The 24,296-nt window shown below is 47.7% G+C and overlaps 1 long non-coding RNA gene across 2 annotated transcripts in view; it reads right to left on the reverse strand.

Moving 5' to 3' along the window:
* Positions 1–24,296, reverse strand: part of LOC128771875 (uncharacterized) — an 87,886-nt gene that overhangs the window by 10,717 nt on the left and 52,873 nt on the right. For both annotated transcript variants that reach the window (XR_008416687.1, XR_008416688.1), the window contains exon 4: positions 3,727–3,791. This is a non-coding gene — a long non-coding RNA (uncharacterized LOC128771875). The remainder of the gene's footprint in view (positions 1–3,726; positions 3,792–24,296) is intronic.

Consider the following 24,296-nt stretch of genomic DNA (forward strand, 5'->3'; position numbering starts at 1 on the left):
AATCACTGTCTAAACTAACGGCCGACTGTGGCATGGATGTTTTCCACGCTGCTTCTGATCTCTGATCGTTGTCGAATGATGGTTCGATTTCTGAGACGGAGACGTTTTCCCGGACGGAGGTTGAACCACTGTCACCACCTGGTGATTGAAATCTGCGTCTCGTCCTCCGTCCCGTCTCCTGAGTGGCCTCACGTCCGGAGGAAAGCCTAATCCCGTGTCTTCACATAACTTTAGCTGCAGTTAAAGTGGAGGACGCTGTCCGTCCCCAGGGTCTCAGTGAGGTCCTCCCTCAGTTCTCACCGTCCCGTCACTGACGGTCCCAGCTGGCTCCGTCTCCGATCCCAAACAAGTGTTGCTTATTTCTGCTGTCAGATGAAAGGGAGCGGAAAATCACTAGCAGCTGACCACAACAAGCCGGGCCAGACAGTCAACTGCCATCGCCAGGATTGTGTTTGGGTGTGCGCGTGTGAGTGGCATGAGCCCCAACATATGAGAGGAGATAATGCACACAGCAACAGGCCCACACACGCTTGTCCGCCGTCCAGAATCGGCGGATTGGTGTTGTCATTCCATGCTAGCCAAATTAAAGAATGATAACAACAGTGTTCTGTTGGTATCCTTTTTCAAATTGCACTACTTTGTTATTATGGCAAGGAAGATTTTCATTTAAAATGCTGACATGTTTTACTGCACTGAATGAAAAGTTACAGTTTTAGACAAGCTTCTGTTTTGAAATGAATATGATACAATTGAGACGGTCGAGTCAGCAACATCAAAACGTGATCTAAACTACAGACAGTAAGTAGACGTCTTTATTGCTGTTATTGTTTTTATTGTGAGACCAATTTTTTAGTTGTTTTCAATTCAGCCGTGCATCCTTTTTGTTGTGTCCGCAGCATTCCCGGGTCTGCCCCAGGCCCTCTACCCAGAACGGACCATACTGTGTTTAGTGTTCTGTGGAGTCAGTTTCCATCTCCAGAATAAAAGAGAAGTTCCCTCTCCTTCTGTGGGCTTCCTCCTCTGACACAGGTTCAGGCTACGCAGTATTAGCTTTCTGTTCCGGGCTCTGAACAACATTCGCTTTTCAACTCGTGAACAATAGCATGTAGGATTCTTTAGCTGGCTGAGGTCACTCTGCCAGGCGTATGTCCAGTTGAGGGTCACTTTTACTTCCACTAGCTTTACGTACACAACATGAACTTCCCATGTTGTTGTTCATTTGTGGAAAAAAAGGAAAAGACAAGTCTGTCTTTACAGCACTTTTCTGAGGCGGATATTTCGCTTGTGAACAGCTCCAGAGAGTTGCAATTGAAAACGCTCCCTGATATTGGCAGAAAGTCTGTCTCACACATTACAATGTTGTCTTTTCTGCACAAATAATGCTACAAGCTGCTTTCTATTCCAAGTTGCACCCAGCCGCTTGACTGACCGGCTGCATGCTGTTCCTCTTCAAAGTGTCGAGTTTCATAGACCTTGAGAGAAAAAAAGAAAAAACTAGTGTGCAGGACAGAGGCTGGAGAAAAGAATCCCAGCTAAGGTAATAACCTGATTCCGCCTCAGTTGGTTTTGATTTAAGAAAGGAAGAGTGTGTCAGAAAACAGCAGGCACTCTCCCGTCTCGATTCTCTGCCAGATTTTTGAAGAGAAAAGAGAGATGGAGACAGAGAACGAAAGCCGAGACAAACTGAACAAAGCGAGACGGAGACAGTGAATCACACCCCTTGCCAATAAAATGAAGTGAACTGACACAAAGGAACAGAGATCCGATTGAGGGAAATGGTTCAGGAGCAGAAAGGGGAAGAAAGTATTACGACTGAAAGCATTTTTAATAGCATTGAGATCAGCTGTAGCAGGAGCAATAAAAGCGGGAGTGAAACACGTTTCTCTCTGCCAAGATTATTCGCAGTCAGTCCGCAAACATGACCATGTCCCTGCCACGAGACAGAGAGGCTTATGGGTAAACACCGACCGGCGTGCCACTCACCGGCAGCCCCTGATTACCTCAGGTGTCGGCGTTTACACACGCGCAGCATTTGAATTTGAAACTCTCCCCCCACGACACGCGCCAGCCCTCACCCATCTGTCCGTCACCCCGCTCTGCCCCGGCAATTCACCAGCACCATTAATGTAAAGCTGCCAGGACGGGCCAATTTACTCCCAATTTCCGGCTCACAATGCCAGCCGCTGCTTCCCAATGTGTATTTTTTTAGCATAATATACGAGGCGTGTCATTTTATTTGCAGAAAGCATTTCCATATCAACCGGGATCTGTCCCGATTTGCGCGTTTTGACGCACGTCCCAATTTAGTGTTGAAAACAATTTCAGCTGCTATATTCAAATCTTCACTCCGAGCAGAATAAAACGCTGCCGTGGCGTCTTCTTGCATGTCGGTGTCGAATATTGAAATAGCGAGACACGACTCTCCTCAGAGCAGAGACACATTGATGTGATTGTGATGTCCGGTCCGATTAGAATTCACGAGAGGGAACGTCGACACACCACATGAAATGGGGAAATTTTCAGCAGACAATTAGTCAAGTGAATTCCCTCCTGTCTGGTGTTGTCTTCCTCTTTGTCTGGGATGCGTCATCTCTATTTTTAGAATTGGCTTTTAAAGTCTGAGATGATTTGCACAATAAAACAAAGAAAGTTTGAAGACGGCGTCGTCGTGTTGTCGAAGTTTTGTTTTGCTCTTAACGTGGCAGGGAATCAGAGCTTCTTATTTCCTGGTTTCTGTCAGTGTGAACCTTGTAGGCGGGTTGACTTTGCTCCACCAAGATGCTTTGCACACCTGACAAACCAGCTGCTGTTGATGGTTTATTATTCACTGGGCACAACTCGACTAGTTGGCCTGTCGTGACGGAATTGTTCCGCTCCCTCCCCTGAATCGGGTATCCCATCTCCATAGGGTGAGAGACAGAGGACACCCTGGACAGATCACAGACGACCACTCACAGCAACAAGTTAACATAGCCTGTTCAGTGCGTTTGGACTGTGGGAGGAAAGCAGAGTGCACAGAGGACACGAGGGAGACTGTACTCGAGCAACATGCCAACTCCATCTTCCCTACAAACTCAGTTGCCTCATGTCAGAGCTGAACCTGTGACCCTGAAGCACCCACCACAAGGTCAATATACTGTCCCCAGAAGACCATCAATGGCCACCAAGTTATGTCTGACAGAATGATCAAGTTTAGACAGACAGAGCTGCAGTTTGAACAGATGTGTTTGGGTCTTTAAAATACACACGTCAGCAGCGAAGCAGTGGTTTTCTGCTGAACCTGAGGGGCTGTTGTTCTTGACAGCAGCGGCACAAGACGCCGACGCCTTCACCCGGAGTGCTGCACGTACGACTTGAGAGTGACGGGTCTGGGTTGTACATGAGTGATAGATCCTGCACTATCATGCAGCAGCAGCGGAGCCACTTCGCCCACCGCTCTTATAATCAAGGGCACTTACAATGAGTCAAATTAAAATTTCCCATTAATCCATCGGTGTAATCCCTCCATTGCACGACGCTGCCTATTCAGTCCGAGTGTGGATTAGAGAACACTGAGAGCCAGTGTTGGTGGTCACTGGCGTATAACACCTCATAAAGATAATGTGTGTGCGTGTGTGTTTCTGCTGTGATGGTGGTCAGCATCGCGTCGCCCAGCGAGTGTGTGTGTGTGGCGGGGGGCGTGTTGTACATGTGGCTAATGTGCTTCTTTTCTTCCTTTGTTGTTACCTGCTGAAGGGGAAAATCCCTGTGAGGTGGTCTTCTCTCGCCATGCTGACCAAAGAGTCCGAGGCCTGTGAGAGGAAACAGTGAATTCATTACACAAACTGGCACTGGAGTGAATAAAAGAGAGAGCGAGGACAGGAATGTTTTTTTTAATAACCAAGCTGGAGCTCGTTCATCTTTTGGTTCGTCCACTTATGATTCGTCCCCTCTTCATTGAGAGCCCCGGTTTGCCATTCATTCCAGGTGTCGACCTTTAACGTACCGTCCGCTCTAGGTCTCCCCCTGCTGGTGAGACGGAGGAGGTTTCTGAGTGTTGACTGAGCTACTGACCAGGCCTGGGACCTGGACCCAGGAAGAGACGCTCATCATCCAAAACATGACAGTGGCCCCTCACTCTTCTCCAACCAACGTGCAAACCCTCATGTTCCACATCAGTGTTTCTCAGGATTCTTGTCCCGTATCTCTCTCTTGGAGTACTTTACAATCTTGACTCCTGTGCTTCTTCAACCTACTTCTGACGCCATGTGCCATGGACGGTGAAAAATGCCAGTCCTGTCCCCGAACCTTGGTCTTCAGAGCCCCTCAGTCTCACCCATGTGGCAGACCATGACCACGTGGCCCTGAGAACTCAGTCACTCGGCCCCCTGGTTTAAGATCTTCCCATTTTTAACAACAGTGGACAATAACTGTCCTGAGTTGGTCCTCCTCCCTGGCCTCCTTATAGAGCTGTGACTCACCAACATGGTTGCTCAACCTGGTGTCAGGGGTCGATCTCACACACACACACCTTCCCTCTTCTCCATAAAAGCCTCAGAATACCGAACTGTCGTGAGCAAGGCGTGCTGTGTTGAACCATCAGTCCACCTTACAGCACCACCATCTCTTCATCTACCGCAGAGGTCCCTCTCTTCTGGGCTTTGCGAGGTACCCGGCTTCTGGGTCCTTCCAGACGTCACCATCCACTTGGGCGAAGTCTTCACAGACACCCTTCAGTTCCTTACTAGCAAGTCGGTCTCATGAATTGACTCACAACATCTACTCTTCAGCGAGTCACAAGCCTTCATTTGAACGCACAACAGTGAAAGCCCAGAGAACTGCACCTCTTGACCCTGCTGCATCTCATTCCCCCAGATCATCTGTTAAAGGCAAATTGGAAATGGTGGGCGAAAACTAAGTAGCGAATGGGAAACTGAGACAATTGCAATAATAAACATTTATATCCCCTCGAGTGGGAAAATCTATAGCGTACAGCCTTCACACAATTATGAAAAGATATTGGACAGAGATGCACGGCTGCACACTGGCCCTGACGCGGGGAGTGAATGTGCTTATCGAGCCGCCTTGATGCATCGCAACAATCTTAAAAGGTGGTCGTAAGCATACAACCAGTTTATCATCATTTGAAGCTGCCCGTCTGTACGGGCGGGCTGGCATCGATTCAGAAAAGTGCCGTATGCAGATATTCACCGATGACTTTTACAGCCGGGAAAACAAAGACTGCCATCAGATTATTCTGTTGCGCTTGCAGGAACAGTGAAGCTGAATGAGGATTGTCTGTAATACACTGCCGAGTCGGGATCTAGTTGGAGTCGTGAGGTTCGCCTCGGGTGCTGTGTCAACTGTGAAGGGGCAAACGTCGAGCCAGGTCTGCAACAGGAACACACGTGGTGCGTTCCATTCTGTTGAGAGTCAGTCAGTTCACCTCAAACAAACCGTGTCAGAACTCCTGGACTTATAAAACAAAGCTCCACACATCAGTTGGTGTATCTGGACAACAGTTGGTTTGAAGTTTCCAAGCTAGAATTAAGTAGTCTTGATAAATACTATTGAAAAAAAGCTTTCTTGAAAAATAAACGTGTCAAAAAGTCAAAATGAATTCATCATTTATAAAGATGAATGAATAAAACCGTTTTTTCATTATGTTTTTCATTTGCAACACATAGTTGTGAAAAAATAAGTTACTTTTTTGGGGAGTGTTGTAATGAAAAAAGGACACGTAAAAGGAAAAAAGGAACAGTCTTCAATATCTGCATTCAAAATGTGACTAAAAATAAAATTTTCATGTTAAAGTTTCAATAGAAAACAAGCGTAGAAAAGCAGCACACCGGTTCATAAGTGGTTACTTCACCCGCTCGCTGCTGAGTGGGGGAATGGAGTCTATCCTAGCTACTCAGGTCCGAGGATGAGAACACCCTGGACACATCAGCTGTCTGTCACGTCACCTATCCAAAAGCCTTTCCAGGGTGTCCGCCCAATAGAGCTGGGCTTTGTGTGGTGCGACAATACAACCACAAAAGGGCGACCAGTGTGTGTGGAGGCACGTCTAGATTTATGACCACTTTGTTTTTAGGTGTCATATATGGTGTCAACTCTCAAAGACTGTGAAGGAAAGATGCAGCAAGCGCTCATCTGGTTGAGTCCATGAGTCTCTGCCATACATCCTTCTGTTGGAGGCACACAGTTTTTTGCCTCTACAACAATAACTATATAGGATCATAACATTAGAAAGAGAAGCCGTGCCCCACTGGAATGGGTCTGAGGTTCAAGGTGATTCCGCCGGTTCTGTTAAATGAGAAGTGAACTTTTGTGGCGTTTCTCTCTCATCCATTTATTCTGCACCCCACTGCAGCGCTTGTACGGCCCCTCGCACCAAATTATTTCCAGAATATGTCTCAGTATTAATGTGGGGTAGCTCTACCGCGCTGTGAAAAAAACATGGGTGGGCACGGACAGTGTCAGGTGGGCCTGGCAAAACCTCTTAATCCCATAACTCTTTATTGCAATTCAGGCCAGCTATCCCGGTTACGCGCGGCCCTCCACCGCCCGCCTCAGCCTGCTGCCTGCCAAGCTCCAGCTCTGGGTTTTGATGTTCCTCCAACATCCACCAGGCTATGATTATTTCATTCCTTTTTTAACATAACACATCAATTATTCAACCTTTGCGAGACCAGATTTGATTTTTTTTTATTTTTATTTTATTTAACTAAGCGGCGCGCGCTTGCGCGTGGAGTGGAGGCGGTGAAGGAATGATAGTACCTGCTGCTTCAAGTGACGCAGGGATCAGCGACGGTAATTCCTCAACTTGGATGAAAACTTTTTGACGGTGTCAAATCTCAAGTTTAGCTTCACAAATAATTCATCAGTGAAGCTAATTGGCTTGTGATGCTCCTTGTTAAATCCTACCTTCCCCAAAAAGAGCCAAGTGCTTGAGCCTGGTTTCCCTCTTCCTCCTCCGGTCTGGCTGGTCTCCTCTCTGACGTCCTCCGTCTCTGCTAATGAGCCCACTTACACGGACGCCGTAACACAAACAGCAAGCCAGGAAATAGGTGCGGCGCTCACTCGGAGGCTCTGTTTGCTCAAGGATTGGTCATGTGAGCTGTTTTCAATAAATAATAAATGCAATCGCTGACTTTTGTCTGCAGACTTCAGGACATGAATTATGCATTGTTATTCCTGGATAGGGCAACACAGGGACAGCATGTGTGTGTGTGTGTGTGTGTGTGTGTGCGTGTGTGTGTGTGTGTGTGTGTGTGTGTGTGTGTGTGCGTGTGGATCCTCACCGCGGCTGTAATTTCTCAGGCTTACAATCGCGGCACTTATGTGGACAGAGCTGGCTGTAATTACAGGTCTTAAGACATTGTTGTGCGTGCAAACAGCAGCTCCGTCCAAACCTTCTGGGTTTCAGCTCAAACAGATGACAAACCGCTCTGTTTAATTTCAGTAAATCTTATAATGAAGTCTCTCGACAGGCTGGATGAGAAAGATATTTCATTTTAACTCCTTGTTTCCCCTCCTGTTCGCTCGCCGCAACAAAGGCGGCCATGTTCCCGTCACTTCCGATCGCGACGCTTATCTTCCCAGCCCTCGTCACCAAACTTCATTGAAAAGGGAGGAAAAAGAGAATAATGACAAAGAGAGGAAAAGCGGCCATCCACCCACGACAGCAGCCATCACTGATCTCCACTGTCATCCCACTTTGCTGTCAATGATTCATCAAACAAAGGGGAAGCAAATGTGCAAATAAAGCTCCAAAAAGGGCCAGTTGTTTGGCCACATGGGAAGGAGGCGAGTGAGTTGTTATCGTGGCAGGTTACCACTGTGATGCAGCTGAATCTCTCCTGTTTCATCTACCTTGACAGGACTGAAGTCGCAGATTCACAGAGGGAGAAAAAATCAGGAGGGATTTGTGGGTGTGATTGAGGAGGGAGGCGAGGCGGGGGGGGGCAGGGCTGCCGGGATTAAGGACAAGGGGGTATGGAGGGATTGAGGAAGGGGGTGTGAGGAGTGGAGAGGCGAGGCTAGGCAACATTGGAGGGAAGAAGAAAGAGATTTGGGAGGAGAAGAGGGAGGGAAGCATTTGAGGGTGTATTCCACAGTACTGTGAAAGGTAGCCATCAAGGGCTTTGATGAAAAGTGCAGGCCTTCTGAAGCTTAGGAGTGACAGCATATGATTTGGTCAAAGCATGAAGCCTTTCAAAGGTAGACATTCTCACTCCCATTCATCTCCGCTTGAATATAACTTTCGGGGCTGAGCTTTAGCAAAATTCCGAGTAGCTTTGACAGATTGACTGCATGAGGTATTGTAGCGACGACGTCCTCGGCCGGCTGGGGACGCGTGAAGAGAGTCGCTTGTGATGAGGCCAGCCGCTGCACGGGAGCCTTCGGAAACCATCATTCTTTCCACACCTCGCTTATCTGCTGGAACGTCACCGCCGCTTCTGTCCATTCCTCGTCAACAAAGTGTCCCAGCCCAGATATCAACATATCAAATATCATAGGACCAAAACACATGGGACTCACTTTTCAAAGCTAGAACCCAGGGGCCAAATTCAACCCAGCCAGTCAGTTATGTGGAGAGCTTGAAAGACAGTGACCCGCCCCGTGGACATAACCAATGGGTTGAGTGTCTAGTCGCTGAAGGCAGCGCTGAACTCAAACTTCTGAGCTGTGTCGCCACTAAGGTCAAGGGTCTGCATATTACAGTCACACATCTCTGCAGGATTGTCACTGGACTGCATAGGCTGTCGGAGTAACATCTGCTCAAGGCCTGGTCTGCGGACATGCCTGCTCTAGCTGCCGCACCTCCAAGCCCTGCAGCACCGGCGGCTAGCCACCGGAACACATGACAGGTGACTAATCTCAGCAGGGAATATTCATGTTCCAGTGTTTAAACTCAACAGTGTGACTCCTCAGGTTAAAGCAGCGGCAGCAACACCCCGGAGCCCTGCCGAAATAGCCGGCATAGTTTTTGTTGAGTGGTGCTGCAGGCTTGTTAATGTCCATGCTAAGAGCAATACGGTCGTCTTCCTGAGCCGGGACTCATTCAAATGAAAGGTTGATGTTTCTAGTCGCAGGTCAGCTGGCCTGTCAGGTAACGCTGCACTCTGTCTCTCACACACATTCTCTACATAGCGAGCCGTTTTGGAGCTCCAGGCTCGCGCGGCCACACTACTTTCTCCGGGCCAGAGGGTCGAACATGCACGCTCTAGAGGCTCTTCTCCGATAACAGCCTCCTTCCCATTGCGCCGCGCACACATTTTCAGCAAGATAATAGTTCCTAATTTAGGTCCTCATATCTGCAGAGCCCTCCTGAGGACCAGACCTCATCAGGAATATTATTGGTGACCTACATTTGCAACAGGCTCACGCACACAGCAGTCAAACGCACTCCTCACTGTAAAGTGCTGGCAGGCATCTGCTGCAGTAAATGGCGATGTAGACACCGGCGTATGCATCCAGAGTGAGCCCACGCAGGGTCTGTAAACAAGTCAATAGCCCTGCATGCATGTCTGTCCACCCACTCCCACAGAAACAGATGGACTTTAGCCTCCATGGGGAAGTTTCTCATAAAGTTCACAACAAATCACTCATGAATGTTTCTCAAAACTTGTGTTTAATTGTGAGCGTTGATAGACGGACGCTTTAGACTTCGCTCCCAAGTTTCATTGGCTCTGCAGTTCATATCCCTGAAGGGGTTCGACAGCCTGGCGGCACCTGCCATTGCTCCTGTGACTTCCAGACTGTCGGGTCACAAGGTTTTGGACTTGAGCCACGTATTACTGGGGGAATGACATCACCAACCTGAGAAGATGGTTCCGGAGGCTCCTCCTCTGTTAGCTCACACAGGAGTGTTGCCTCTCACATCTTCACGCTTCCATGTTTATGACTTTCATGATGAATCCTGACCAGATCTGCAGACTCACCGCAGTAGTGTGCACTGACTCACATCAAACTACAGATGACGGCGTCAAACCCATGGCTGAGGGGCCACATTCAGCCCTGCTACGTCCTTTTCTGTGGCCGGGAGAGCTTGGATGGCCTACACTTGGAATGAGATGAAACTCATTTTGGAGTAAATAAACCAGGTGATTGTTGAGTGGCCTGCCACCAGATGGCATTACACTGTACATTGCGATCACTTTCCCAGTCATAGAGATTTGAACCAATAGTCCTGCTGCTGCTAATGTAAGCGCCAGATGTTGAATTATACATGGCTGTTTATTTTATTTTATTTTTTAGCCAAGATGAGCCTGTTAAACAAGGGTAACTCTCACTTTCTGCTCCTGATTCTCTCCGATTCCATGTGAATGTATGCGCACCACGTGGATGGGAAGCTCCTCTCCCAAGGTTTGAAGTCAGAAGTTGGCATTATCACCCGCCGTAGCTAGCAAACCATCAGTCCAGCGCTCCGTCCTCTTTTCAATGTATGACTCATCTGTGTGTATTAACGCTCCCCTCCGCCCCCTACTGTCTCAGAGGCTCTTTCATTTAAACAAGAATTGCATGCTCAGCAGGAAAACATTGTCATCAAAGAATACATTTTCATCTTTCATTGTTCAGCGTAACGTCATCATCAAATGTTCCGTCGATATCACGCCGTGCAGCGATGATGCCGGGCTTTTTTCCTTTTATCGTACAGATTCTGCTGGATCCAGACAGGACTTCCAGTTATCATCCATCATTCATGGGCACAGTCTGACAGTTTGACAGACAGCCAGTGAGCAAGAGGGAAAATGGAAATAAACATATAAGTCAGGCTGTTTCAGGCTGCTATCACCAGAACACCTGACAGAGAGAGAGAGGGAGAGAGAGGCGCCGGCACAGACGTAAACACTCAGACAGAATGGCATGTAAGGTGACTGCTATTATTCTCAATGACCTGAGATTAACTTGAGTCAGAGGTTTGAATCCCAGCTGCCAACAGATGGCGACATGCGCTGATGTTCAATAGATCCAAGTCTTCAAACTACCAAATATAATTTAGCGGCGTATGAAGTTTGTTTCAGTTTATCAAGTGTCTTGTGGAGATCCAAGTCCACTTCATACCTCCTGTAATCTGACTCCACTTTACACATTCTAGTGAACCAAGTCAAGTACACTTACCTTTATTGGACTTCCTAGTCTGCCAAGTTGACTGAGGGCTTCCAGGTGCTCTGTTTCTAACAGGTGGATGTACTAAGCACATGACCAGGTTTGTCAAGTCATTTTCACTTTTTTCAGTCTATTTCAGATGATTCAGTTTAATCTATTTCCTATCTATAGCTATATCCAAGTCTTCCTAGCTCCCCTCTGATCTTATCTTATCTAAGCTTCCGTTCGTCCTGCTACACCCATCCCAACAGTCTGTTAGACAGGGCTTCTTATCCGTCCAAGTCCATCCAGCAAGTTCATGTCACCAAGACTACCTGAGACTTCCAAGTCACACCCTGCTTCCTGGTATATCAAGTCAAGATCTGACCTTTTAAAGTAGTTCATGTCGGACTTACGAGTGTATCAAACCTATTTCATTCACCCAAGTTCAGCAAGTCTATTTGCATCCTGAACCAAGTCCTGTAGATGTGTAGAGCAAGTGCATGCATGAGCTCGACGCTCCGTGTGGTCATGCCAGGTCACTGATAGTGTCATAATCCAGAGCCTCAGTAATTAGATGCTAATGAAAAAGTGTATTTAATGAAGCTGCCTCTACTTGTTTATCTCAGTTGTCACAGACTGATGTGAAAATAATGATTGTAAAAAGCGGCTGGACAAAAACAACGGCGGTGCCGATGATGAAAACGAGTTATTTCCGTCTGGGTGACCTTGTCAGAGAGTGACACGCTTCCGTTCTTGATCTGGTTTCCTGAGTTCCGCAGACACACTCGCACACCTCCGCTGCCTCAAGGCGAAGCAGACTCATCACCTGCACTTCCTGTTGTTTTGAAGCTTTTGAAGCTGATAAATGAATAGAAGGAAACGGGAATGAAGCACAAGGAAGACAATGTGAGACGGAGAGGACTCACCTGCAGCACTACCCCTCAGTGCCTCATGGTGGTGCTCATCACAGAGCCACTGTTCCCTTTTCTGCTCTCCTCATGGAGTTTCAGAGGTTCAGGCCACCAACGGTGAAAGTCTCAGAGACACCTGACTTAAACTCAGCCTCCCACTGCAAACCTCGGCACTTGCGCGTGTTCGATAATGGCTGCACAAGTGCGAGACTGGAGTCGCAGTAACACAAGAGCTGTGCATTCAACTGGAAGGTTAGCGCTGGGAACAGCCTCACCCAGCTACTGGCTCGCATCCCAGCTGTTATCAGGAAATGGTGAGAAACTTTGCCGTACAAACTGTTCCTGTCAGCGAAGTTAAAGGTGAAACTCTCACAGCCGAACGTCAGGCAGCCTTATCACAACTTCACTCTGTTTCAGTCGTACTTGAACCGCAAGATTTTTAAGATATTGAAAGTCAAAAACTCATCAGGTTTTTTCCTAATTCTCTGGATGTTTACCATCTGGGGTCCTCCACCGATCATCCAAACTTCATCCCCCCCCCCTTTTCCTTCCTTTTTCTCCACCCTACATGCACTCTCTTCTTCGCCTCCTTCAACTCTTGGACCCCTAAAGAGTTTTCACTTCCCTGTCTCCTCATCTTCACTCTTCCTCCTGTCTTTAGCTGACCTCCATTCCTCTTCTCTCTACCTCCTCTCTATCACAGCATCATCAGCAAACATCATGGTCCATAGAAGCCCCTCCCTAACCTCATCTCTCGCAGCATCACAAATGAGATGAAGACACAACCCAGGTCTCACTGTCCTCACACACGTCCTTCTCCAACCTCTCATTGTTCTCAGATGCTCCCAGCATCTACAAATCTCATGTGAGTTCTTAGTCATGATCCCAATTTTAACTCACTTCATTTTTTTGTCCTTTTTAATCCACACACTTTCCCATCCATGTTTGGCCACCAAACAAACCTGTTCAAAGCAAGGATGATCAGACAAGTGCAGCTGTGTGGATTGAGCCCACCTGGCTGCTGATGTCACGCTGGTGAAAGAGTCACCGAGACGGTGAGAGAGCGTGACAGACAGACAAGTGCCGAGGCGGCTCGCAGCGTTTTGTAATCATGCATTCACTGTGTCCCACCAAAGCCACTGTTATGTAAACCAGGATGAAACATTCATGAGGTCTTCCACGCAAGCCTTCGGGACGGAGCATGAATGACCCATATGGTGAGCTGGCAAGTCTCTGCAGCTCATCTCCAGCAAGTGAGCGCACTGACAGGTTGAATAGGCGAGGCCAATTCCTCGCCCCCATGTATGAGTAGGCAGAATTCTGGATGAATGGAATGAGCTTATGGTTACATTTGAAGCTGAAGGAGAAAGATAGATGTGCTCTCCACACACACGCTCTCCCTGTGATGTGGTTATCTGGTGCTGGATGGTGTGTGTGTGCCGCAGATCTTTATGAAGGAGTGAAGGAAGTGGTGCCAGAACCCCGACACCACACCCCATCATCAGGAGGAAAAAAATGGGGGGTGGAGGGGGGCTGTGTGGTCTTCAGGCGTCTGTTGTGGTTTCTTTAATTCTGCCCCCCTCCCCTCGACGCACTTCATCTCTGCCATTGCTGTCTTTCAGTTTCTCGGTCCAATGCTCTGTTTCTCTTTGCTGCGTGTTCTCCTCTCTCTATCCATCAATCTCTCCCTCATCCTTAAGTCATTCTTCTCTTTATTCTACCACACAGCAATTCATCGCTGGTGTAGGCAGCAATTTCATAGCTGACTCTCTGACGGCTAAAAAGCCAATTCTGGATGGAAATATGCACATTTTGAGACGAAGTGAAGCGGAAAAAGAGCAAACACAGGCTTTGTTTGGTGCTTGAAGTTCTCTAGGCTAAACATGTGTAAGGATACAAGCCATCATGCAGCAATCCCTCCGATCTCTAGTCATTCGTCATTCTTGTCAGGTCACTTTTACCCTGAACCTGGGGTTCCATTCCCCACAGAGAGGAGGAGGACACTCTGGACAGTTCACCCGTCCATGGGGGACACAAGGGCAGACAACCACTCACACAAACAGACAGTTTAGAGCTGAGTGTTGGAAGTTTGGGAGGAAATCGGAGCCAAACAGGAGCACAACTTCAGGCTCCATCAGTTAGCAGCAGCAGCAAGAGCAGGTCTGCGGGCAGACTGAGACCGGCCACCTGATCTCTCCATCATGTGCTGCAGCACTGAAACCACAATAAGTGGAGGAGCCTGCTGCCAGAGGAACCGCAGCACTCTGTGATCATAAGGTGGTGGGCTTTGTTGAGGATTGGACCTTTTGTTGTGGTCCCTTTGTAGATCCATGCAATTCTTCAGTTTTTCCCCCTACTGGATGATTTCCAAGTGTTTCTGCATCACTCACCACTGTGCGTGTGTGTGTGTGTGTGTGTGTGTAAGTGTGTGTCACCCCATCTGTCTCATTCATCTCCACATCGTGCTTCCACTCCAGCAAAGTTTAACTCTGGGCGGTAAATATTTACCAAAGTGTCATGTGATCGTAGAGACCAATACATGGATATAAGATACGTAAGAAATACACTTGTATTTGTTGCTGCTTTTCAGGCTGAACAAGTCTACAAGTCAATAAATATTCAATGAAAATGAAACCCAGGTTTATAATTTGAACCCCCACGGTCCAGAACTAATTTGTGAGGACATGCTGTTTCTCAAAGTTTATTTCAAAGTAACTCTGAATGGCCAAGTTCACGTCATGCTGTGGTCAACAAGCCCTGTTGTGGTTATCATGGCTACCAATTCAAAGGCAAATATGTCAACGTTCATCTTCTTCATCACTGTATGACTCTGTCTAAATAGTGGTATTTGATTATCTCTGCTTAGGTAGGTATGGAATTGTCGAATATGCAGTAGAAACTCGCGCGTCAACGCTATGTAGCAACATTGGCGCTAGAAAACAAAACAGCCTAACGTGCTGTGCCAAGGTGCATAAGCTCTCGGGTCAGTTTGTCGCTGCAGAACAGTTTGGGATTCAGAGAAGCTGAAGTGAGATGATGCTGGATGGATAAATAGGCTGCTAACTGGCAACAACCAGGTCCATCCAGAAGGTCAAAGACCCACTGCATACGTGAGGTCCACACCAGTGTCACTCAAAGACGCCGCGTCTCTACTTCACTTTACATCGTGAGCGGCTGTTGAAAGAGAGTCGGCTGCCTTTGCTGGGTGATCTCACATGAACAGGGTTAAATCCAGGCTCCTGTCACATGAGGTGACCCACACAGACCATCACATTTCCTGCCCTTCTAAACACCTACACACAGATGCTTCTCTGCGCCCCACCCGAGACGCCCCCGTCCCTTGTTCACCCACACCGTACCTCTTGATTCAATTAGTCTGGACTGATGTGCCCAGAAGTGCTCAAAGACCCTGTCCGCCTTGGCTCCTCCCACTCACTGTAGTCATGGAAGGGCGACCTCTGACCCTCTAATACATTCTCTGCCTGCACGCCTTTCTGTCTCATCTTCAGTTTTTCCCTGACTCTTCCTCTGACTTCCTGCCTCTCTTTCAATTCCTGCTCCCTAATGAGAGGGGGACGGTCCTCCCTGTGGGGACCGAGGTCAGCGCCCCTGACACAGACACACACCTCCAGATCAACATCCAGGCACAGACAGCACATACATATGCAGACATGCACACGTCCGCATGATGAAAGGACGCAGCCGCCCATCCCTGCCGACCACACACCCGAGCAGCATCCACACACGCGCTCACACACTGACCCAGAAATCCCATCTCTATTATGCAGAACATCAGTTAGCTGATGGTGGAGCTGATTATGCAGCTACCCTCCGCTAGCCCACAACTCCCTGGTGGATATCTGCCTTTAAAACCCCAATCCCAAATGTCTTTTTAGCATATCAATAGAGAATTATATATTCCTAAACAGTGGGACTTGCATACGTGCGGCTTTCTGCGGCGGCCTCATCTCATCATGTCACAGTGTGAGCGAAAACCACTGCCGAGGAATTTAGACAAACACAGCGAGCATCGGCGAGAAACACGGTGCTGTCACGCCGAAGCAATGACCATGATTTGCTGCTCCTGGTATTAGCATATACAGTATTCCATAAATATTTCATAAGGAATGTTGTTTTCCAAATGATCATGAGAAAACCGCTCACAGAATAGTCTAATCCCAATTTGGGCTCTGTGGTCTTCAATTCTTCAATATTTGGCGAACCAATCACAACAAAGGACGATTCCCTTCAAAGGAAACGCGTGCGGCTGAGAGAAGGACGCCAGTGGGCCACACGCCAAAACCTCCAGAGCATTGGATTCAGTCATGTGACGACAGTGTTACCACCCTGCATCACATCTGACCCGCGGGTTAGCGTTGATGTGTCAACACGGATTGGTAATCTGAAAAAGTTTGAACACCTGTGTTCAAAAACAGAATCTGCATTTCAGTCAGTAATGTGTCGTGCTCTCTGCCTCAGCCTGGTTCCTATCTCTGCGGAATATAGCCACTGAAACACTGAAATAGTCGCACAGAGAAGGCGCAGATCCAAACGTGTCTTGATGTCGACTAAAAGCAAGCGACGGAACAGAGGTGGGACCAGACTTGTGCCTGAGAAAACGCTTCCGATTGGTGTTGAGCGTCACTCAAGTGGCAGCTGATCGTGGCAGAGCAGTCTTGACTTCCTGCATCTTTGTTCGGTTCTCGCAGTGTTGGGAAAAGTCAAAAGCTTGGTGAGATCAGAGCCGCGGTCCAAGCTTGTTCTCCTGATTCCCACTGGTTTCACTTATTTGTGTCCAGGCTTTGACTAATGATGTTCCTTCTGTAAATATTTTCTGTCAAGAAAAAAAGTCCTCTGGTTGACTCCAGTTTGATCCGTCTGTGTGGTTCCGATGTCTCTCTTCTGAGCGGCGAGTCATCCACATTTGACTTCAACTCTTGCTTTGTTTGGTGGCCACACATTGTTGTTCACAAAGGCTTCTGGAAATTCCCCTTCTCTCTGTCTTAGTTCCAGTGTTTGACAGATAAAAGAGATGCTCTTTTCCACACAACGCTAACTTTTAGATCTTGGCGTCTCACTTTCAGGGCCAATGTTTGTGCGATCGAGTGAGACTGGTGCGTTTCTGTGGAGCATCAGCTCCTTCATCCATCATCTGCCATATTAATGGAATTAAGAAAAGATCATGATAGATCTTATTACCGGAGTCGTGTCACTTAACTGATAGATGATGATTTGCTTTTCAGAGTCTTCATTTAGTTCTTTAAATAGCTGTGAACTGGACGCACGACGCGGTTATTAAATCCATGTTGCAAGTCTCCGTCTCGTGTTCCGACTGTGTTGCTTTCAGGTTGATCAAAGAACCGGGCCTCACTGAAGTAAAAATCACATTGTTATTACACTTCACCTCATTTTCCTTTCAGTAGATTCAGCTTCTGAGCATCGCTGGTCTTGACTCGATCTCAACTTGATCCTGACTCATTTCTGTGCCTGTACTTAGACATTTGACCTCCAACCCTCAAAGGAACACTGTGCAGATTTTCCCCAAACTTGAAAACTTGAAAAGTATATAAGGACTTGTGAAACAGAAAGTTGTATATGTAATTGGTGAACCAGAATTGACTTGGTAAACAAGAACCTCTGTCTGTGAAGCCTGAAAAAGACTTGGTGACCAGGAGGTCCAAATGACCTGCTAAATTTGAACCAAAAAAGACAGGTTGGTAAAATAATGAGACTGAAATAGTTAGACTGAAAATCAACAAGATAATCTAAAAAACACTTGAGGAAACAAAGAACCACAAATTAACCCGGTCAACTAGTCAAAAAAAGACTTGACAAATAGACTTGGCAAATAAGGTCAGCAAGTCCCATATAGAGAAGATAAAGCACAACAGACTATTGCAAAGAAGGACTTCCGAAAGCGACTTAGGGGGCGAGGCAGGAGGCTTCTAGTTAAACATAACTGGCAAACCCTAAAAAGAAGTGGGAAACACAGAACTCCAAATAAATGCAGTGAACTAGGAAGTCTGCAACAGATTTCATAACCAATCTGTCTGAAATAGACTTGGTCAGCTGGGAAGGACGAACTCAGCCCTGGTAAACCATTGAATCTGAAACAGATCTGTCCAACTCGGACATTCAAAACAGGTCTGCCAGGCAAGTAGAAGACTCCCGATAGTCCATTTCTGAGTTGTCACACTGAGTCTAAGTCGTAAATAGACCTGGTGAAGTAATGTTCCTGACTTGGAGAAGTAGACACGTCAATGAGAAAACTCAGACACACAAGTGACTTGGTAAACTGGGACGTCTGAAGTGAAAACGCCAAGACGATCATGAAAGAAGGCTGTGTTGTCCAAAGCTTTGCTCTCGTCTGGACTTAAAATCTGCAAGAACATCTCTGGAAATAATGTGATATTAATGAGTGCCACTGCAGCAACAGAAAAGAAATCCAAAATGTCAAAGCTTAACTGGCATGCGAGTTACTGTTCATTGCTCTTGGCCAGGTGAGCGCGTCCCAGATACGGTGAGCCAGGTGGGAGTGCTTGCCAAGCGAACCATCCGAGTCAGCGGCGTGCGTCTGAGGGAGGCCCAGACCTGCGCTGCTTCCGTGGCGTCCCGCGCTGCATGTTGTAGCTTGGTAATTGAAAGGCCACGCGTGGTCCACTGGGGCAGGTTAGGAAAGGGCTCATTATTTTAGGAGAGGAGAAGCGCCACACAAATGACTCTGTGTCCAGTTTAACCTTCAGCAGCTCAATTACTGCAGGTAAAGTGTTTGCATGTGCAGTATCCACAACATGCTCTTTAGAAATTAGTGGCGACTTAAGTCGACGTTCCAAAGAGCAAAGAGGCGAAAGAAAGTCGCGCTGACCTGCGCTTTTGTGACGCTGCTTTATCAAGCTGACACTTTTGAGGCCAAACTTTGTCCCACCAACTCGCAGAATTGATTACACTTCCTGGCCCGCCTTTGTGTGTCTGCTCGGTCCATAAACATGGAAACAGTCGTGACCTGCGTGTCTCAGCAGTTTCCTGTGTAAGCTGAGCCGGTGTGTGTGTTTGTCCCCACGGTTCTCCCGTCACTCCACGGCTCTGCGGAGCAAAGCTTCCCACTCTATTAGAGCGTCTCGGTGGCTGCACAGCAGCACATGTGTGTTTCCATCTGGCTCCCGTCACCAGCAGTCCTCTCTGCACCATTAGGACCTGTTAGGGTCAGAGGCCGCCCCTGCAGGGGTCAAAGGTCAGGCTCGCAAAGGTGAAAAGTGACTGGGGTTACGTTGGGTGTGAAGTGACATTGGACAAGCGTGCAGCTGCACACTTCCCAGCTCATGCCGTCTGGAAATCCAACATTGTTTGGTGTCGATGATTTAAGAGTCATGGAGACAGCAGGAGGTGCAGTCGCTCTGAGGATGGAGTCAGTTCAGGTGACTCACAGAATTCCTTTGCGATTTCATCACTATGTTCCTTTACTCTCTGTCAGTCATGGATTCCAAAACTTGCTGATATTTCTAGAGAAATATTTAAATCTATTGTATTCTTTCGAACGCCAAATAAGTTCATCCTATAAAGACAAAAATTTGTAAGATTAATAAGCTATTTATATTGGTTGATTAAAAAAAAAAAAAAACATTTTGGGGCAGGACAGCGCCACCTGGCTGTAACAATCATTTAGTCAGGTTTCCAGATGGCGGTTGCATCAGTGCGAACTAGTACAAATAAAACAAGTCAAAACGGTGAGTCAGGTGAAAACACCTGAAGTCAGCTTGTGCTGACAGACAACTTGAACGTTGGGGCAAGTTGCCCCTGGTTAAGGATCCGGGCTGTTTGGTCTGCACACACACACACACACACACACACACACACACACACACACACGCACGCACGCGCGCACGCACACAAAACAAGCCTCCACCCTCACACCAACACACGCGCACACAGAACACCCAAAACAAATATGTTGCCTGACCAACATCGTCCCCTCAGCGCGACCTTAATTGATTCTTCACTTGGAATTTTGCGGCTTTTTCATTGTTGTATTACAAAGAGGAAAAGAGTATGATACAAGTAGTAGCAGTAAATATCATTCTATTTTTTGGTTCATTTAAATGCCAAAATTCTGCTGCATCAGCTTCTTCATATTTTGAGTTATTTACTGAGTGATTTATTTTAGATCAACTCAGACTTGTAGACTTGTAAATAGATGAAACAATGATGTGATGATATCACATGTTACAGTATTAAAAATAATTTAGACTTTTCAACTGAGCACATGGACAGAGCCTCTGATCGAGAGACTGTGGTGTCTCGGTGAGCATGGACACCTGAGTTTGCCTCCAGGAACTCCTGATCAAGGCTTCTCAGGAGACAGGCGCCTGGGCCTCTTTGCTCCAGCTGCTGCCCCTGCGACCCTCAGACAGGAGGGTGGCCATGGATGGATATTCCGCGACGCCTCTCTGTGCCAGGGCGTCTCCTCTCTCGCTGCACCAGAAATTCTTAAATCTTTCCCACTCAAACAAAAAAACAGCTTGTCAGCCAGTAAGTAATAATAAATACTACCATGAGATGCAAAGACATCGGCGCTTTACTTCTGACACGATTGTTGTTCCAGTCAGCGCTTTGTCGCCGGAGTGGCAAGTGAAAATGATATGGCGGCATAATTGGCAGAGGAGGTGCAATAAAACAGACACTGACACGTCTGGCTGTCTCCTTCCCGCACGCATGAATATCTCTCACATGAGCGCGGCTGTCCGGGCGTGTGCGCCACTGATCACACGCAGCCCAGTCTAGACCGACGTAATGAGGACTGATGAAATATACACTAAAGGGATACTTGCTGTACTTTTACCCATCAACGGTGCTGCGATACAAATAGACGCAGACAAGAAGATAACAACCAGCTGATGTATTTCTTACATGTCAGGCACAGTGGCGGGTTTTGTCGTGATAAGAGGACGCTGTGCTGTCGGGTCAATGAGGGACCTGAGGAGAGCTGAGTTTTTTTCAAGCACATGTGGGACAGTTTTAGACTTGCGACCAGCCACGGAAAGGTTGTTTTGGCTGTTTTATGACGGTTTCCAGTCGTAAACTTCTCATTTCCATCGCTGCTTCTCAGCACGGAAGCGGTCATCTAAAAACCCAGCCATGTTTTCCTGACCCAGAACCAAATTCCTGGATCTGTTCTCAGGCTGACGCACCAGTGCTGAGCTGTGTCATTACAAATGCACACAGAGCTGGGACTCCAGTGGGACTGAACTACGGTTGCTGTCAGGAGTAGGAGTTAGCACAGTACTGTCAGAGCGCAGCTGCTCTCCTGTAGCAGTCTAGTACTTCCTGTTTTATTGTTCTATTTCATGTTCCCTTTGCAGAAGCAGGCAGATCAGTTATTTGGTCCGACCACTGTGTGTTGTCCTGTTGGGTAAACGCTGTCACCAGTGTCACATTTGGCCCTGAAGACATCAGTCTCACTTCTCAAGCACTTGTTTGTGCAGTACTTCCTCTCTTACTGCAGAGGGCGCCAACGAGGCTTGTGCTTCACAGTAAAGCAGAAGAAGACCTTCAACAAAACAGTTTGAGTAGTAACAACAGTTGGTGAGTTTTAGGCAGTCATTATCACCATCATGAGGGGATGAGGTGTCCATCAAGTGTCCATCTCCATGAACTTAAATGGAGGTTGCTTGATGTTGTTCTGGTTGAGAACTTAAAACCACGTCCTGTGGGTTCACTTGAACTACAAGTCATGTGGCCACCAACGTCACAGGAGGGAGGCAACGTGGTGAAGGAGAACTCTGAAACTCATGCTACTGCTTCAAACACAGATACTTGTGCTGCACTGTTGTGTCATGAGCAAAGCCTGTTGTTGATGTCAGTTTTGAGGATTGAGGGCTTCTATCGGACAGCTGCACCATCGCCAATAAAAAGTCCTCTAAAGCGACCAGGCGAGTGTCTCTGCATATGTATGAAGGTGTCCATCTCCTCTCGGGCTAAAGGGATTGTCGCAGGTCAAAAGAGGGGGTGAAAGGTCAACGCCTGACTACATATTTACAAGATAATGTTTCCACCGACACACACACACACACCACTGTTTGGGTTGCTCTTTTTGTGTAGATGTCTGGACACTGTCTTCCTCTTTGACCCCTCACACCCCGCCTATACACACACTGACACTTGACCATGTTTCTCTTCCCTCCATGGTCCTCAATCCCCCTCTCACCCCGTCACACACACATGCATAATGTCCTTCCCCGGGAGCTTGTCCCACTGACAGGCTATCAGTCAGGAAGCAGAGGGAGAGGAAAGCCACGGAGAGGGGCGGCTATATTTAGGCTGTCACTCACACGGGGTCAAGGGTCAGACAGCCAAGCCCGCTCTCACACATGCACGTATTCCCCCACACACATCCAGCGATGTTCATCAAAACAAGGTCAAAGATGGAGGGCAGACAGCTGTGAGGTTTACACACAGGAGGAGCTCGGAGGCAGCTGGGCAGATTTACTGGCGTCTCAACTTTAACTTGGGTCTGGAGAAAGTTTGAAGCCGTTCCTTAAAGGCGGGGACATAACACGATGCTGAAGGTTCCTCACTGAGGCGAAGGAAGCCCAGGAAGGAAGCAGGCTCTTCACATTAGCTCGTCTAGACGCGACATTTGTTGAACAGCCGCTATCTGTTGGGATTTGGGTTCACACACCACAACATGGGAGCAACCAAGCCAGCATCATATCTCTAAAGACACTCGGCCTTCTGCTTCAGAACAGATGGATCATACCATGCACAGACAGGGCTAGCTTTGTCCAACGCCTGCTTCTTCTCCATGATGCGCGATGACGTATGTCACCCTTCCATCCAAACGGCTGGCGGGAGAATCAGATTCTGGTGTAAATGAACAGGGTTTAACTGTTGAGCACATGTACTGGTGAGTGTACTGGTGAGCAGGAAGAACCTATGGCCGATATATTAGCAGCAGAAAAGGTTGTGTACTGTGATGTTCCGCCAGCAGCTGTGACTCAGAAGATCTTTGAAGGTCAAGCCCACTGTGACTTCCTACAGGTGCTTTCCTGTTCTTCGAGAACACCAGCGCCTCAGTCATGGTGAATCACCAGCGACCTCTCCAGGACGTCTCGCCCCAAGCAGCTCTTTCGAGACTCCAGTCTAGACCTGGGGTTCTTAACCTATTTGATCTCAGGGCCCACCTTTGCAGAACGGACCCGGGGCCCATCCAAGTTATAGAACTGATTCATTACTCTAGATTTCATTTGTGACCAATAACCATATTTCATCCACTGACGCTTGTATTTGCAGCTCAACACACGTGAATTTCATATTGGTGTTTCAAGCATCTGAGCCGCTCGGTGAACTTGTTAATGTGGCCATTAAGTGATCTGCCTGTGCGCACCACCGCTCCCCAGAAGACTGACGTTTATTTGTTACTCCTGCTGCAATCATTTTGTTTTCCCAGCAGGATTTGATTTCATGGAGTACCACTCTCAGCTGCAGGGGCCCCTCGCCCCGAGGACGGAGAGCCTAGAATAATATGTTCATTCAGTCCCAAACAAAAAGAAGCCAGACAGAACAACATGGGTGGTCAAGGTAGAGCGGCCAGGTGGGACATGGCTGCAGGGAAGAGGAGCGGGGTGGAGCATGTGGTCGGCACAGCGGGACGCTCAGCGGCCATTTCACCCATGGACACACACATACACACAACAATTGAGGGAGCCATGGGTAAAACAGAATTCGCATGGTTGGAGCGACAAGAAGCCATGAACAGCCGTGTGGCTGAAGATCACAGGGCTGCCAGGTCAGACGACTTCAGGACGCCCGCGGGGACCACCGAGGAATACGCTGTAATTTGTCTCATTAATGCCGCCGCCGCTGTCCCACTCATAAAAGCCACCACAACTCATGTAAAAGTAATGTTTTCCCCCCCGTCTAACGTTATTATCTCCCGAGAACCAATTGATCAAATCGGTGTCCGGGAACAATATGTGAGGCTTTGTGTGTTTAAAAATTCAACAAAGACTATATTAAAGTTCTGATGGTGTGTGAAGTGGACACCAGCACCGCCCGGGTTAATATTTCATTTGCAAGATCATTTATATTTTTTATAAGGCTCCGTCAGGAAGACTCCTAAAACCATCCATCTTAACAGGCAATTACATCTCGCGTTCGGCCTTCAAGTGAGGCTTCTTCGGAGTCGCACCTGCCCCCTCCCTCCGCCTGACGTGGTTTCTAATAAACCCCGGTGCCATCCCTCAGGAACCAGCGGGACATATTGCCTTCATGGATTCTGTTAATGCAAACAAATGCAAATACAGTTACAGCTTT

Source organism: Synchiropus splendidus, chromosome 15 (genome assembly GCF_027744825.2).
Source record: "Synchiropus splendidus isolate RoL2022-P1 chromosome 15, RoL_Sspl_1.0, whole genome shotgun sequence".
NCBI lineage: Eukaryota > Metazoa > Chordata > Actinopteri > Syngnathiformes > Callionymidae > Synchiropus > Synchiropus splendidus.